Raw genomic sequence first — 17,765 nt, forward strand, 5'->3', positions numbered from 1 at the left:
TTTTTCCTCTGTTTTCATTTAACAGTTCAATACATGCTCTGCATTATGAAAGCAAAAAAAAAAGCAATCTTCTACTGGTGAAATCAACTGTGGGAACGTTTTTTTACATTCACAAAGAGAGAAAACTGTAATAAAAATCTGCTTTTTTTAGTCATATTGACTGCCACAGGGTAGTCATGGCACAATGGAGTGCTTTGCACACTTCCACAGTTAAGTAAAATGTTTAGTACCGTAAGTTTAAATTTTCAGACTTTATTTATTTAAGTTCTCAAATAAAACATGCTCATTCCTTTAAGTTAAAATCTGCTCATTTATGTTGCATTTTCTCTGTTCATTTGTGTTTATTTGAAGCACGCACATGTAGACACCTTTTTACAGTTTGCTCAGTTTAATTATTGCCGCCTGTTTTGAGTTCCAGTGCTGGATGGGTGAGATACTGGCTGCTGTGGGTTTGACTGGGTTCTGCGAGGCCAAGAGAGGCAATCCATGAAGCCCAGCCATTATATACACAAGCCAGGCAATTGGGCAGACGCCATCTACCCAAGTCTTCTCGGGAAGAAACATTAAAAAAAAATACTTGCTTATTTGGATTATGGTTTGATTTGGGGTTTTTTGTGTTTTTTTTTCTTTCAAATGATCAATCGAACTTTATTTTTGTTCTTGTCAGTAGTTTGTGAATATTTTTTACGTTTCCCTCATGTTTGGACAGTGGTCTGAGCAGCCACGACATGTTCCTCGTTGTGTTTGGTGTGCAGCTCTGTTTGTCTTTGTGCAGTTGTTTAATTGCCTCAACTTTATTTCTGCTGACCTATTGAAAAAAAAGAAGCAAATAAGGACAATAAAAACATTTCCAGACATTTTTTGGGGGAAATGTTTCTGTTGTCCTCATTAATTTGAGAACATTTGGTCCCACTTTGAGGGTCCCAGCTGGCTAAAAGTTCTTGAGTTGAGTATGAAATCTAATAGAAAATTGATTATTTACAAGGAATGTTCATTACAACAACCTACCTGCTCAATGTTTTGTCCTCAACTTTGCTTCATTGGTCTTGGATGTTTATGGGATGGCCATCAAAGAAAGAGGTATGACAGTAGACCTCCATCCCCCTGGAGAGGGTTCAGCCAAACAAATCCACCGACATGAAGAGTGCAACCACTTTATTTTAAAATGTGGTCATGATAAGAGGGGACCTTCAATCCAGAGAACGCATTTGTGATTGCACTGTAGTGAATGTGGAGAAAGCAATATGAGATTGTGTCATGATTTGGTTGCACTTGGCTGCCCCAGCAACCCAAAAAATTGACATGACTGTTTCATCTGACAACCCACAACCAAGTTAGTGTCAACCACTGAAGCAAAATATAAGTGACTAAATAATAGTTTAGGTTTAATTTTGATTTACTGCCACTATGATCTTTCTTTTTTTCCATCTTCTGTGACTATGCAAACACATGACTTGTCCAGCACAGAGCAGCTTGTGGTGTTGGGGTTGCGTATTGAAATATAGAAATAAATGGACTATAAACATATCCACAAACAAACCAGGTATCACAATGTACACACACATGTTAAAAAAATGTTAATGCATGCACTTAAACAATGCACAGCTCAGTGCTGGCAGGCGCTTGCTCTAAATGTTAATGTAACAGTAGTGTCTTTGATCAGCGAGTCTGCTGATGCAGGATCTCTAGGGTCAACGTGTGTTTTCGGAGACGGGAAGAGCAGGCAGACAGTGTGGCGTAAAAGCTGATGCTTTGTTTGGAGAGTAGAATGGAGCTTGAGGCAAAGGATGAAGAGGTGTGAAGAAAGGGGCAGGGTGGTGGGGTTTTTTTTCATTCAGGTTAAAGATGAAGAAAATTTGGGTCATCTTAGATACTTTTTAAGTGAAAGGATTAATGTCTGCACACAGATAAAAGACAGTTAAGCTCATTTGATAATTGATACAATAATAACAAACTACAATCTCAAACTCCTTTTGTATAATAAAAAATATTTTGCAATGAATTTTTTTAATTTTGATTAAATCAATTTCCTTGTTTTTGCAAAAGTGGCTGTTAGGAGTGACATGGCTGAGAACAGCGGTGAAGTATTGTGTTTTATTTGACATTTTAAATAAAAAATGTATTCAGACATCAGCATATTTGGCCAACTAGGGAAGATTATAGATACTGACTCAATAGAAGAGCTTATTTTAGTCAGCTGTGGGGATTTCAAAAGGAAAACAGCAATCTACCAAGAAAGTAAACTGATTCACCGACCGGCCCAACATCACCTTTCCTTCTTGGCTTGTCAGTGCAGAGAGATCATAATTCTTGCAGCTGCTGGAGGATTTTGTCACTTGAACATTAGGGATCACTGGCTATCCCTGACCATAAACGACAGCATCAACTGAGCACAGAAGCATTAATCTCACTTAAGATTCCAGTGGCAGATGTTACAGAAAATAAATGCAATATACTCATAATGGCCTGTATTCAGATCTGGGCACAGTTGTGGTCCATTGTTCCACAACATAAATGATTGTGCCAATCACTGAGGATTAAAAAACAAGGAGTACTCATACATTTGTTTTTGGGTTTTTTTGTTAATTAAAGCACACAAAGAATGGTAAATTACTTTTTTTCTCTCTTTTTTTTCAATTCGCAAAATGTTCCCCTTGGCTGTTGCTGCAGATCCACACAAAACACCACATGGTCCCCTTTGGAGGATCCTGGATAAGCAGTGGAGGTGTGGCACTCAGATGTGTAATGTGGTATTAACCCGATGACATATTTAAATATTTCAGTGTGGTGCTTAAATTAATCTCAACCATGAAGTTTTAGTCATGCTGTGTTATTTTTTCTTAATGATTTTAGGGTTTTACTGCATTTATAGATTTGCTAGAGTTAGTTTGCATAATAACTGAACAATCAATGCATGCATGGAGGGAAAGCATTTTGGGGGCTTAAACAAGGCGATAAAGTGGAGAGAGAAAAAAATCCTGCTATTATTTCATTTGGCATTTAATAAAAGTGAACTTATTCAGCTGCAGCCAACTGCAGCACTTGTGTGTTGGAGTCAGTAGAAGATAAATCAGAATTCAAATGCCAAAACGCCATCGGCCAAAGCTCTCAACCTGGTGAAACATAAGCGTAATCAGATTTGCAGACGTTTTTCAGGAGTGCAAACTCAGAGAGAAAAGGGGGGAGCGCCTGGTGATGACATGAGCTGAACAGGCGGGACAAGGAACACTTTTTCTCTGAATGATGGACAGCTCCCAACAAGGCACCTCTGTGAGGGGAGGGGAGTTAAGGGTCTTTTCCCCTGACACGATCCCTGGAGCAGCTTGGTGAAAAGGCACAGAGGAGGGGGAAAAAATGAAGTTCTTTGTGGAGGCTTCAAGGATGAGTTGCATGATTTGTGGGTCTGATAAGGGCACAGAAACCGAAGGGCTGACAGATAAATTAGTTGTATCATATTTTCACATGGTTGTGTTTCCTTGGTGCGCATAAAGGTGACTTTATGTGTGCTTCTTCGTTTTCTGCAGCACTTCTTGTCTTGCTGTGCCTGCAAACAAGCATGTGAAGTTTATTTCTGATTCTTGAACTTGCAAAATGTACCCAAAAAACAAAAACAGAAGCTTGACCACCTCCCCACTTAACAAGCACACCTCAGCTTCTTATCACACACTTACTGTCACTTGGTCTGCTGCGGACTGTTTGCACACATTTTCCAATGACATCTGCAATGGTTTAATGAAACATGAGATCTATGGTGGATGAGGCATGAGTCACTGGAGTGTGTGATTCATCCAACTAAGACAGAGCATGTTTGGACAAGAGTCTGCAACACCAATTATGATATTTTAGTTAAAAAGCAGTTTGCCGACAACCCTTTGATGTACATATATTTAGCTTAAACTTTAAGGCTCCGTAACTTTTTTCAAACATGTTAGTATTTGTGGGATTTGGCAAGACGGTTTTGTTTTTGCAAGACAGAACAATAGGGGAACTACTTTGTTTTTAAAATAAAGTGCACCGTAAACAGAATTCAGCTAAATAGTTTTGTGATGAATACCTTTAGGAGGAATGTTTTTGAAATAATATAAATATGCATGTATCTACTTTTAATTTGAGTTTAAGTGGCGTGATTGCTGCAAAAAAACTTGATGCATTTAAATCGCATGACCTGCCGGACAGTGAGGATGAAGCTGACAGCGGCTTCACAAAGCTATGAGACACACGACAGTTTGAGATAAGAGTTTCTTGTACAGAAAAATGCAGTCGCACGTTGATGTTTGGCGTTATAATGGCGCGCACAGCTATGCCTGTGTGTCGGTGTGTGTCTGTCTGTGTGTGTGTTTGGGAGTGTTTACCGTCGGGCTGTGTGCAGGCTGAAGCTTCTGCAGGTAACAGCCGGCGCACAGTGCGCGCTGAGCCTCAGCGGAGCGCACGCATCAGCAAGCGTCAGCAACCAAAAGCAAAGGCGCACAACATGCGCGTAAATCTACTTTTTGTGACTAATTATTTATTGTAAATACAGATTTTTATTAATTCGGTGATACTGTTAGCAGCTCTTGCTTTTACGTCTTTAAAATTTCTGAAACTTTAAATGTGGGCTATTTAATAAACGCCGCTGGAGAGAGACTGATTTCTGACACACAAATTCCAAAAGGTAAAAATTTAATTTTTGTCGTTTTTAACCTAAATTTAATACTTAAATGTTCAGCCACACACAATTCCTAATGTTAAGTTAAGAACAAGATTAAAGGAAAAAAAATAATTATTATTATTATTAAAATTATTATTATTGTTATTGTTGTGACTGAAACTTTTCAGACGCGCAGTCCCTGAGCGCCATGCAGTGGTAGTAAGAGTTTCAGTGCCTTTTCATTCCCAACGTCATCTCTATTTATTTACTTTAAGACAGTTTGTTTATAATTGAGGCTCAGTTAACTTATGTGTTTGAAAAAAATAAAATATATATATATATATATATATATATATATATATATATATATATATATATATATATATATATATATATATGTATGTATGTATGTATGTATATATATATATATATATATATATATATATATATATATATATATATATATATATATATATATATATATATTTATATATATATATATATATATATATATATATATATATATATATATATATATATATATATATATATATATATATATATATATATATATATATATTCAAGAAGGCTGAAGGCTGTGAGTTGATGTCTAATTATTCTTTTTTCTCTTCTTTTTAACAGTTTAACTGTGTCTGAATCAAGCAATCAGACGCTTAACAAAACTGAAATAGACCACTTTGATGTCCAACAGTCAAAAGCGTTTTAGCACTAAATGTGCTTCGGGGGGAAGAATACTTAATTGGGATTATCCAGAAAAATTGATACAATAACATCCATCCGCTCGGTTCAAAGAATTCCCAAAGAAAACCCAACGTTTTTTTTTCTTTTCTTCTCAAATCTCCTCCTCAAATGACCCCTGCAATTTTTGTCCACCCTGATCCATTTACGGCGCAAGAGGAGGAAATATTACATGGAACCATCTGAGGAGGTTTTTCTTTGAAACACTTTCTTCAGCTCGCTCCTGGGGGGGAAGTTTGAAAACATGTCAAGCCCAATTAGCGCTTCAAACATCGCGCAAGAACCAAAGGGGCTTTCTTTTTTTCTGTTTTTTATTGATGGCAAATAAAATAATAAATAAAAAAAATGAAAGAAATTATTTTTTTAAAAACAGGCTTATTTTGTTTCTTTGAAAGGTGCGCAAAGCTTCAAAATTTTTGGTATTTGAAATTATTATTTTCTAAATACACTCTTAAAAACACTTAAACCCATATATTGGGTTATTCATCTTGATTTTTTTTATAATAGTGTAATTTTAACCAAATTTACGTTTGTTTGTTTGCTTTTTAATTAGTGTTTTCGTAGTTTCTTTTCCTGAATTAAAATAACGCAGAAAAAAAACTATCCCCTTTTTAACCTCAGCGTTAGGTTAAAACAACCCCCCTTGGTTTTTTTTTTTTTTTTTTACCTATTTTAGAGTGTATCGTCAGACAGTTTATTTAAGCTTAAATATTTTTACTTACATTTAAAGGGGTCACAAACATCATATGACCCATAAGTAAATGAATGAGTTATTTTTATTGGCGTTAATGTGGATTCGAAGCCAAAATAATAGCTAAAATGTTAGTTGTTTTTAGCAATTCATAGTTTATGAGGACATTTATTTTGTTAAATAAAAAGTAGAAATTAATCTTTAATTATAAATAAATGAACATTAGACATATCAATATTACATTCTTGAAACATTTCCTAAGCATGCTTTAAAGTTAATTTGTTTAAATTTTTTCCTTTTTTTCTTTTCTTTGAAAATAAAAAACTGCTGTTTTTCCACATCTAATTAATGTGTTCTATTAATGTGTGAAGACTATAGGAAGACTGTGTTTCTACATCACAGGCTGTTCAACCATCAGTGATAACACCAGAATCGCAGCAGTCATTTATCCCATCGGCTATTAATCACTTTCCATTAGGGTCTTTTATCGAGCTTTCAGTGGGATTCCACATCCCAGTCCACGTATCAGGGTTAATTGGTCATCAAAAATACAATAACCACCTGCCTTTTGTTCCGTCATGCTCCTCTGGTGTAGGTGCAGAACCAAGCATTGATATGTTTCTTCATTATCGATAGACCAAGAAGGTTGGAGAAGGAAGAAAGGATGGAAAGGAAGGATCTCACGACTAACACTTTAAAAAAGACGGGGTTCTCCATCTTGCTTTGTCAGGAGGCCTGCTGACATGGGGAAACATGTGCTGCATGGAAATAAAGACAGATGACTCAGTTATATGAGGGGCTGCCAGTGAAACAGCACAGAGGAAAAAAGCTCAAAGCCTTCAAATGCCACCTTCTTCCTAAAGACACTGTAAAGTGGACAAAATGAATCTGTGCGTGAGGATGAAACTTCAAAGAATAAGCTGGTATGTGTTGACCCAAAGTGGATCCACATTATGTCAAAGTGCAGCTCACCTTGCGTGCTGGCTGGGTCAACCGCAACAAAACCCACATAAGCAGAGCTGTTTGTTGTCGGTCTCTGATAATGAACCTCTCATGCATTTGATCTGGCAGCTGAGAAGTCTGCCTGCGTCGACTGCATGTTCCTTGTTGTGTTGGTCCACTTGAGTGAAAATGGAATTTTTAGGAGCGCATTTCACCTCGTGGTTTACTCTGCAACAGCAGCTCGTTGATGCTTTTATGATTAGGCCAGCTAAATTGGAACCAGAGAAGGCGAAAGACGAGACAAACTGAGAAAGAGAGAAAACGCTGCAGCAGCCAGGTGAGGATCACCTCTGCCTCCATGCTTTACCATTTCTGACACACAAAGCCTTTGTTTCAAAAAGGCAGTATCTGTTGTTTTTGTTGTTGTTATGATAATCACTTTTTTTGGGAGCTCACGGAAGCAGCTCTGCATCCCTTCATGGCACATCAGTTGAACCAGATGACAAAAAGGCTCAACATTCAGTCCAACAATGTTTTATCAAATTTCCCCACATAATAGTGTTGATTTACATGCAATTGTGAGTCATGCATGTGAACAACAAAAGGCAACTATAAAAAGCAGTATAGGAGGGGTGTGTTTTACTCACAGTAAGCTGATTTATCCCCACCAAAAGAGCCAGATCATGACAATATGCAAGAAATGAAGGCTAATGGATCATTATTATGTGTTCCTCACTCGCTGTCTGTTTAATGACTGCAGGCCTTTGCAGTTCTGGCTTTGATTTGGAGCAATTTCTACACCGTTACTTGAGTAGCCGAGCAAAAACCCACTCTCCAGAAGATTGCACAGTAAAGGCCTCTGGCAAACCTTTCATATTTTATGCAGCACTTGACTTTTTTCATCTTTTTAGTTTGGGAACAAATATACAACAATGAGAATTTTAATTTTTTTTAAATTTGTTTTAAAAGAACACATGTCAATCAATTTCAGTTTGACAATAATCAAAGATAAAAGCAGACTGTATTTTACTCCCATCCAACAATGAACATGTGGAACAATTATTGTGCTTTCATGATCTCATGGGATTAAAGGAAACCAGCATTACATATTTTATAAAAATATTCAATGTGACATTAAATGGCACCGTATATGACTGTTTGTTGTTAAAGACTCACCCTGCTCTTGAGTTTGTCCCACAATGTGTTTTCTTTTTCTCCTCCAAGAGCCAGAGGATGCTCTTTCTCCCTATAATGGCCTCAGTGGATTGTTGTAATCCAGGGGATTGGGATAGTTTTTCTTCAAACCAAGGACATTTCTGGAATGAATTCCTTGTTTTGGACCAGCCTTGATTTGTCTACAAACAAATGCATGACATGTCTTGACTTAGAACTCTCCCTTGTGGGCATTTGAGACATTGCACTGCAAAAAAGTGAAGTGTTTACAGTGCTGTCCATAGCTTGCAAATATAATCTTAGGGATAGATTACAATTCTTGTTTTTTTTTTTTTTTTTGTGTGCAAGCTTTCCCATTTATTTAGGTTTTTGTTCACACACATTTTAAAACATTAATACCTTAATCAAAATATTAGGTATTTGGGTATCCTGTAATAAATTAAGAAATGTTGCCTATTAAAAATCATGCAATGTACTTTCTGAAAAACTACTTTCTGAAAACAGTAAGGTAAAAGGAGCTGCTTTCCCGTTGTATTTTAACAAATTATCATTAAAAAGTGTACAAAACATACAATCAAAAAGGGCTGTTGTTAGAGAAAACACTGCAGTTGCCAGGCAACAGAGCCAGAGTGCATAATTACCAGTGTTAGTAGCAGTTCTCCATCAGGGTACGAAACATTGAAATTCATAGTTATTCAGTCACAGGTGTGCTGTTGTTGCTGGTTTTGTTTTTCTTTTCTTTTTTTTGACAACAGCTTCAAACATGCATCAACCAATCATTGCTGCCGAGCAGGGGCTCTTTTTTATAACTGGGTCAAATGATTAATGAAACAATGAGCCTCAAGAGGCTGTGTTTTACATCTCGGAGGCGTTGATAGGCCTCATCTGGATGCCGAGTGGGGGGGACTGAAGTGTCCGATGGCTTTTTGGTTTTAAGAGTCATCAAAAAAGTCTTTGTATCAAAGAAAAAAAGTATAAAGTGTGCTTAATTTGTGTGCTTCTTGCTCAGAATAATTTTAATTATGAGTAGAGTGGGAGCTGGCCTTTAAAATATCCTGGATGAGAAAATCAGTTTTCAAATTAAGTTATGAGCATGTAGATTTTGGAGAATGTGTCAAGTGGTCATCCATGCTAAAGTATTACACTTAACCCCGATGGCGTTTCAACTTTTTCAAGCCAGCTGCTAAAAGATGTTGATTAAGAAAACAAACATATAGGGTTTGCATGCACAATTTCCTGCAAAAACCTATTTCCTGCTTAGTAAAATTCAATAAAAACAATCATTTCATTCATAATTTTAACAGAAGTGCATTTTGATTTGTCATCTCTGCAGCTCCAGATTAAGAAAAAGAACCCTTTGGGTATTGTTCCATCTGCAGAGCAGATTAGAATTCTGGAAAAAAAGAACAACAGTCTGATTGAAGGATAAGGGAAAACCTCAATCAGATAATCTCACTAAATACTGAGATTGCTGTAGTTCTGTCTATCTGTATTCTTTGGGTTTGTCAGATGTCAGAGGATCGATTGAGATTTAGAATCAAGGTCAGTAAATGGGAACCTGCTAAGAATTCCCTTTAAAGTGGTTTATTAAAATACAATCAGACATTTTCTATAGTTTAGTAATAAAAACAAAAAGAAGCATGTAAGGTTCAGTTATAACATTAGAAGTTTTATCATTCCACCATCTATCTTTACTTTAAAGAGAGAGTTTTGAATTGTATTAAAGATCAGTTTGCTTTAGAGGTTGGTCCCCTTTGGGTTCAGAAATGCTGTACTGTTGAATGAATTGCAACAACACTAAAATGACATTAAATGGTTGTTAGATGTTTAGATGTCAAATCTCCTGTCCATGTGAGTTTTTTTTACAATTGTTTTTTTTTTATTTCCTCTTTGCCAACTAATTTGAACGAGTTACTGATATTTCACTCTATGAATGAAACATTTCCAGGATTCCATTTTCTTTTTTTGTATTTTCTTTTGTCATTTGAAACTCCTGATATGTCACTATTACCTAGCTGTTTCAAATTTAATTCAGTTAAAAAAAAATCTACATGTATTTGCTTTATCCGAAAAAACTGCAAACTTTAGATTTTCGGTCATTAAAAGAATTCACGTTTAGCAAAGATTCACATTAGAAAGAAGCGACCAATGATTTTCTCAAAGCCATTTCGGTGTCTAACTCAGAGGAATTAAAGATTGTTGTTTTGGAGTCTGCAAAGCTTTTATGTCCCTCAATTTACTCAGGTTATTAGGTGTTAAGTGGAGTTGTCCTTAGGCCTGAAATGTGTAATACCTTTATCCCCAAAGTGCACAACTGGGAGGCTTCAAGCAAAAGCAATTTTCCCCAAATGACCAGGTTAGAGGTGAAAAGAGGTCTGCTCTGAAACATTTTGTCACTTTAACAAAGACCCAAAATCAGTCATTCCCTGCATCGTGTCTAGGTTGCAACAAGAGCTGTTTTTCCTCCAAAAGGTCAAAGAGATGATTAAGGATTTACTTCTCCAGTGATGATCTACTGCAGGAGAGCGTTTGAAAAACGAGTTATCTCAATCTAAGGATAACTCTAAACCTATAACCCTAAAGTCTAACTGTACGCACAGCTGGAAAGATTTAGATAGATCTACTCACAGAAACTAAATATACATTTCAAAAGCACTACTAAGTATATTTGTATAATTTCTAATAAAGTTCATATGACATAGGGATTGTTTAACAGTTAGCATTATACTAAGATTAAACATATTTTCTAGAAAATGTAGCATACACATTGTAACAAGCAAAGCCAACAATATGAGATGAAAAAGATTCCAGACAATACATATTTCCTGCAGTAGAACTGGTAAAAATGCGCAACATTCAAGATTTGTTACATATGTTTCCTCAGAGAAAATTTACTTTGTCCGTAAAGTGTAAGAAGCTCATCTGACTAAGAATTAAACCATCATTTTAATAAGTGTAAGATTACCGTAGTACAGTTTCCATCCAAATTTTTTTCTATATGTGAGGAAGATACTGAAAATAATAGGGTGCTTCATAGCAGATATCGAAGGGATTTTAAGTTGTTCAGTCTTTCTCTTGTTCTCAGATTTGAAGTTACTAACATGTCTCTTCTTTTTGCCTAAAACATTTTTTGCGTATGTCTGAAAACCGAAACCCCTTCAATGCAATCTGTTGGTCACTAAGTTACAGTTTTGTGGTGATACTCCCATCAAAAAAAGCGGGACAGATTTGTGTTTTTTTTTTTTTTTTTAAAGGAAGATGTTTCCTATCCCAGGACTAACAACGAAGCATTTCTATGCATATTAAAAAAAACATCCCTGTTTCAAAATGTAAATGTGCACAAAATGTACTTGTGTAAACCCTGTAAACTGTTGGGCAGGGCTTAGCCCTGATTTATCAAATTCAAAACAAGCCTCAGGGGTAAAAAGCTTGCTTTTGCTTTTAGAAAATTGCCATAGAACAGTTGTTGTGTCATCATGTTGCTACTGAAATGAAATCTGTTACTTACCGGTATATACCGTAAGAGAAAAGGTCAGTTTATACCTATTCTGTTGTTTTTGTCTTTAGGATAAAATTAATTTAACACCAAAATCAGCAAGCCATACAGCTTGTGCCCTTAAACTGTATCAATTCATGGCTGGATCCATTCATGCCTTAAGAGTTGAGTTTAATTATAGTAGAAAAAAGCTCAATGCACTCCGATTATCCATCTGCAATGAGCAGACCAGAAAAGGATAGTTGAAAGGCGAGCGGTTGTTTTGTATCTCTGGGTTAATTTGACCAAAGCTGGTCACAAATATTTAGAATTTGTCCTTTAAAAATTAGACTCCATGAATGAACACTCCATTTCTTTCAAGAAGTAAGGTCCTGGGTGACCCAAAACATGCAGATGTGACAGTTAGTCATGTATGTGAACCTGAACGTTGAGTTTTCCTGTGTGCTTCCACACACTGATGACAAACCTCCTGTGTGTTTCAGTGCACTCGAGTTAACTACGGAGTCCCACAGGGCTCAGTTTTAGGACCCATATTGTTTATGCTTTATATGCTACCCCTAGGAAACATAATCAGGAAACACAGCATTAATTTTCATTGTTATGCCGACGATACGCAGTTGTAGTTATCCATGAAACCTGACCAGAATGACAATATAGAGAAACTGAATGCCTACATCAGAGACATCAAGACCTGGATGACAATTAACTACCTCCTCTTGGACCCAGAAAAAACAGAGGTCATTATACTTTGTCCTAAAATCCTCAGAGATGCTCTGTCTGATCAGATAGTCTCCCTGGATGGCATAGGTATAGCCCCCAATTCCACAGTTAGAAACCTTGGGGTTTTATTTGACCAGGATTTGTCATTTAAAGCTCACACATCTCAGGCGTGTAGACCTGCCTTTTTTCACCTGCGGAATATTGCTAAGATCAGAAATATACTGTACTTTCTAAGAGTGATGCTGAAAAACTCATCCATGCGTTTAGACTGGATTACTATGACTCTTTGTTAGCAGTGTGTCCTAAGAGTTCCTTAAGAAGTCTCCAGCTTGTTCAGAACGCAGCAGCTAGATTGTTAGCAGGAACTAGCAGAAGAGATCACATCACTCCTGTGTTAGTTTCACTTCACTGGCTCCCAGTTGATTCTAGAATCAAGTTCAAGATCCTCCTGCTTACCTAAAAGGCCTAACATGGTATGGCCCCATCCTATATCAAAGACCTCATATTCCCTTACCACCCAAACAGAACACTTTGCTCTCAAAATGCAGGACTGCTTGTGGTTCCTAGTAAAAGTACAGTTGGAGGTAGAGCGTTTGGCCAACAAGCCCCTGTTTTATGGAATAAACTCCCAGCTCATGTACGAGCTAGACTATACTAGACTAGCTAGTATTCTGAGATTACTTAACTTAATCTTAATGTGTTTAAATTAAACTTAATAACAATAACAATTAGTTGTTAGTAGGCTGCTAGAAGTTGAAGCTGGGGTAACTATGGTGCACTGGGGTTCTGTCCTCTTTTCTCATCTACTTCTACCCTCACTCTCTTCTCTATTCTTGATTATTATTCATCATTTGGTTCTCCGTGCCTCTGTTTGGTGCAGTGCGATTCATGTACTGTATGTACCCCTTTCCCACTCCCCTCCTGGGGAGTGGGAGTGCTTCCAGATTCCAGTTGGCTCATCCGTGCTCCTGTCCCTGACCGTGTACCTCATCTCTGGCTCACCTCTACTACTGCTCCTACACCTGGCTTTGGATCCTGCCTCTGGCTCGTCTCTGCTCTGTACCTGGCCGTGTACCTCGTCTCTGCTCCTGCTCCTACACCTGGCTGTGGATCCTGTCTCTGGCTCGGCTCGCGCCCCCGACTGTCCCCCCAACTCCGGCTGGATGTAGCTCGTCTGCTGGACTTTAAATATGTAGTTGTAGAGTTAGATTAGTTAGTTGTTCTCTATGAGTTCTGGTTAATCGCCTGTCCGTCCTGGGGGAGGATTCCTCCTTCATGTGGGCACCCCTGAGGTTTCCTCGTTTTTTTACCGGTAGTCAGTTTGTTAGTTCAATTTAGTATTTTCCTATTGAATTCTAGGTATTCATGATCCTTTTGATTTTATGTTTAACTTTTACAATTACCTATACAAAGCCCATCGAGATGACTGTTGTTGTGAATTTGAGCTATATAAATAAAATTGAATTGAATTGAAACTGGACTGCAGCTCTCCAGAGACCTGAAAAAGATGAAACAGGTACATAACATTGAAGAATAAATGGAAACGGCTTCAAAAATTTTGTTAGTTGTCACAATCAATCAACTGCAGAGGTTTGTTATTTTTATAGTTTTTAGAGTTCTAAAAAGTGTTGCTTTGTTCAATGTGCTTTAGCCTATATGTATTTGTATGCACTTTTTAAGGAGAAGGAACTTATAGACCAGATCTTAAATAGGATAGCAACAACATTATATGAGTGGTGATGATGAACACAATTTCCAGAGGACTGCAACAAACTGACATATTTTAGGTCATAAAAGTAGTTCTAGAAGGAGCTGATGAAGTTCTACTAACTAATATTTAGCATACAAAAAATAACTTTGTAGGGATTTGAGTTATTTGGCGACCTTTCTGGATGGTAGGCTGGCTGAGCTGTACCACCCACAAGTCTAGTGAAGTCTGAACCCTCCTTGACCTTGCAGGCATATCAGGGGTCATGCTGATGCAGGACCTACCACGTTGGTAGAACCACCAGTCCCTCCTCCCCAATGACCACTGGCTAAAGGCTCCCATGACAGACAGAAAGTAATTCAAGAAGGGTCTCTCTTTACCTCCAGCTTTAACCCTTGGATGTTTAGCTGCATTCTAACAATCTACAAAGCGGTGTTAAGCTGCAGCCCACAGCTGCCTCCACTTTAGACAGCGTGGGCATGTCAAAGCAGCTCCGCTCTGCCAGAGTTATGTCACAGAGTGGAGACGTGCGACACAGCACTGCCACTTCATTCCCCCTCCTCTTTGTCAGTGCTGGCAAACAAACTAGTCAAATCTTTCAAAATACACATTTACAAGGACGCTTCAATTGCAAAAAAGTATGCTAAGAGTATTTTGTGAAATAACTTAATAACATGCTGTTTTGGCAAAGCTTAAAATGCATCCATTTTCCTACTTTGAGAGAATTATTTTAAAAATTATTTCTGGTTGAGTGAGGCAGCGACATCCAGCTTTTGAATGTTTTTATTGTGATTCCCTATTATGTGGGTTGGAATAAAGGTTGGTTATTTGTGTGCATCTCAATGGATACACCATTAAATTGATGATGCTATTAAAGTTGTGTGTGTGTGGCGCTCAGTCCGAGGTTTTAGACTGTTTCATTTTAGTCAAACCCTTTTCTTTTGACATAATAAACATATTTATCTCTTTATTTTTACAGTAATTTTCTTCTAACAAGACAAAAAATGCACATACCGGTATATTATAAATATATGATGTCTGCACATCTTAGCCATAGAATTAAGAAGCTTTTGTGCAAGTTTTCTTGGTAAAGAATAAAGATCTGACATTCATGTATTATCCAGGTAGGTAGATTTACTGGAGTTAAATCTTCAAATGTCAAATATCCTTAACTCCTGGACATGTTTTTTTTTCTAAAAAAACAATGTGTTAATTTATTTATTTTCATATTTATAGTTAATTCGTTGTGAAAAAAAGTACAACTTAAATAGAGCAATATCAAAAATTTGACTTTACTCAGGAGCAAAGTGGTATTTTATTTATTAGGACTTTTTATACACGTTTGTAAGCTAGTAAGGGCTATCTTTTTGTTACCTTTGTTTCCTTTTTTCTTTTGTTCTCAAATCCATTAAAAATACAGAGAAAAATTCAAAATCCCCTCTGTTGTAGAGAAAAAGTAGTTAAAGAAGTTTTTAAAGAATAAAGAGACTTGCAGTCATGCTGGTGGCAGTTTTGCCTGTCGAACTGAGGAAATGGAAGCTTTTAATGAAATGCTGTTGTGCATTTATTCATTCACATTTTTTTTCATTCAGTTTTTGTTTTTTTTTCCTTTTAAACAAATTTTAAAATATATTTCTGTCATGACAAATATAGGGAAAAGAGTCCTTTTCCCTATGAATATGCAGTTTAGACTTTTACTATGTCCAAATTTCCTCCTTGCTCCCTAACAACTACAAAACTCGTGCAGGGTTATACAGTGCCATGGATTTTTAAAGCAATTCAGACACTAGATCACTACTTTATTTTTCCCCCTTTTTTTATCATGGAAATATGACGTCACAGATTTAAACTTAAGAAATATAAACTTTTTATGAAGATTATTTATGAATCCACGCTGTTCTGATGATGAAAACTTGGATGGTTTATAAAAAAAAATAAATGCCTTTTTTTCACATAAAAAATTGTTCAAAAGCAATGGATTATGGTCTATATTGTCCATGCACACTGGTTTTTCACCAAATCCTCTAGGGCACTGGATTTAGAATTATGGATTCAAACAACCATAGCAAACATACTGCATGGTGCACTAAGGAGTGAAGGAATTAGGACACAACCTATTTATTGTTGGCTTCTCTCTTTCAAATCTGCAGTATAGTTTGGTTTTTCAGGGATGTTTTGTTTTGAGCCGTGTCAGGCAGGTTCATGTTAATAATTATCCATAACTGTTTTAACTTCTGTTAATTGCCTTTAGCCTATAAAGTTTTGTTATTGACAGGTCATCTGCTTTGACACCCTTTGTGGGTCCCTTGGTTTTGTCATGTTTAAATTTATACTGCTGGCTCCTGACAAAATCTTATTTAATAAAGTGTATTTTCTCTGGTTGCTTGCAGGAAGCACCAACCAGTAAACAACCCAAAGTGCACCACCAAAACTGTGCACCAAAATCTCTGGAAATAAAACTTGTGTTTCATGTTTCTGTCATCTCACTGAAGGTCGAGCTCACTGCAGGTCGACACCATGAATGATGAATGGTTTGTGTCTGACCACTCTGCAACTCTGATTGGTGGACGCCTGACCTTCTGGATTTGCATTTCTCCACAAAACAAATCGGCAAGTGTCTGCTTTGCTTCCTGTCTGACCACTGCCCTTCAGTCTTTCTGTGTTTGAGCAGACAGAACTCTAAACCTGTTGTTATTTGTTTTGTTTTTTTATACATTGTATAGTTGATGTTGAAGTAGAGATTCTGCAGAAATGTTCTAAATTCGTGCCTGAAATCATTGGCTTTTCATAGGATAAGATGGAGATTTCTCATCACCCCACAATTTAGTGACACACCATCAACTGTTATAGCCTACATTGACAAAAATGTACCTTCATGATTATGCACAATGATTCAAATCAGTCATGTAATAAAAATAAGCCACGCTCTAATAGAACTGCTCAAGTCTCTGCCAAGGTTGTTTATAAAAACCATGGATTTAGCTCTTCCCCTCTACCGTGTTGCATTATGAACAGAGTTAATCTATTCAGCTTGGATTGTCTAAATATTACACTAGATGATGCAGTTTATCCACATTCAGATTTCAGAGCTTTTTTGAACAACCTTGCTGTTTTGTTTGCTGCCCTGAGTGGCATAAAATGCAATCGACCGTGTTCACACTAATGCTATGTCAAGGCAGACCCTGTTTTAAATTGTCCAGTCTGCAGGCTATTTGGCTGCGAAAGAGCACTTGGCAAGCCATATAACAGGTGAATGGCCACGGTCTAATAGGCCATCTGTGGAAAACGTTGGAGTCAATTAAGAGTCCACTTCCTCCAGCTGTGATGGCCATTAGACAGGCCTACCACGACAATTGACTCTTCAGTGGCTTTTACTCTTCAGTCTGTGTCATTCATGGCGTCCTCGAGCTGCCCAATCCCTTACTGAAGTACTTTTTTTTTCTGGTTTGGAAGTCCACTAGGCTTCTCCTGAAGCTCCAGTGACGCAGTTTTCCACTAAACGATTGTATGTGCCCTAGAAGGTCAAATGCGAACTCTGCCAAAAGCCACAACCCACCTTTTATTCTCTCCAATATTCTCCCTGTCTGCAGCACATAAAAGAACCCAAGCCATTTGAGAAGACATCCTCTCGAACCATTACATGTTTACA

General features: G+C 37.1%; 1 long non-coding RNA gene across 1 annotated transcript; it reads left to right on the forward strand.

Moving 5' to 3' along the window:
* Window positions 1-4,413: 4,413 nt before the first annotated feature.
* Window positions 4,414-13,888, forward strand: LOC144996303 (uncharacterized). Its single transcript, XR_013659302.1, has 2 exons — window positions 4,414-4,651; window positions 5,270-13,888. It is a non-coding gene; the product is annotated as an uncharacterized LOC144996303 (long non-coding RNA).
* The last annotated feature ends 3,877 nt before the right edge of the window (window positions 13,889-17,765 follow it).

Source organism: Oryzias latipes, chromosome 12 (genome assembly GCF_053564925.1).
Source record: "Oryzias latipes strain Hd-rR chromosome 12, Olatipes_Hd-rR_3.1".
Taxonomy (NCBI): domain Eukaryota; kingdom Metazoa; phylum Chordata; class Actinopteri; order Beloniformes; family Adrianichthyidae; genus Oryzias; species Oryzias latipes.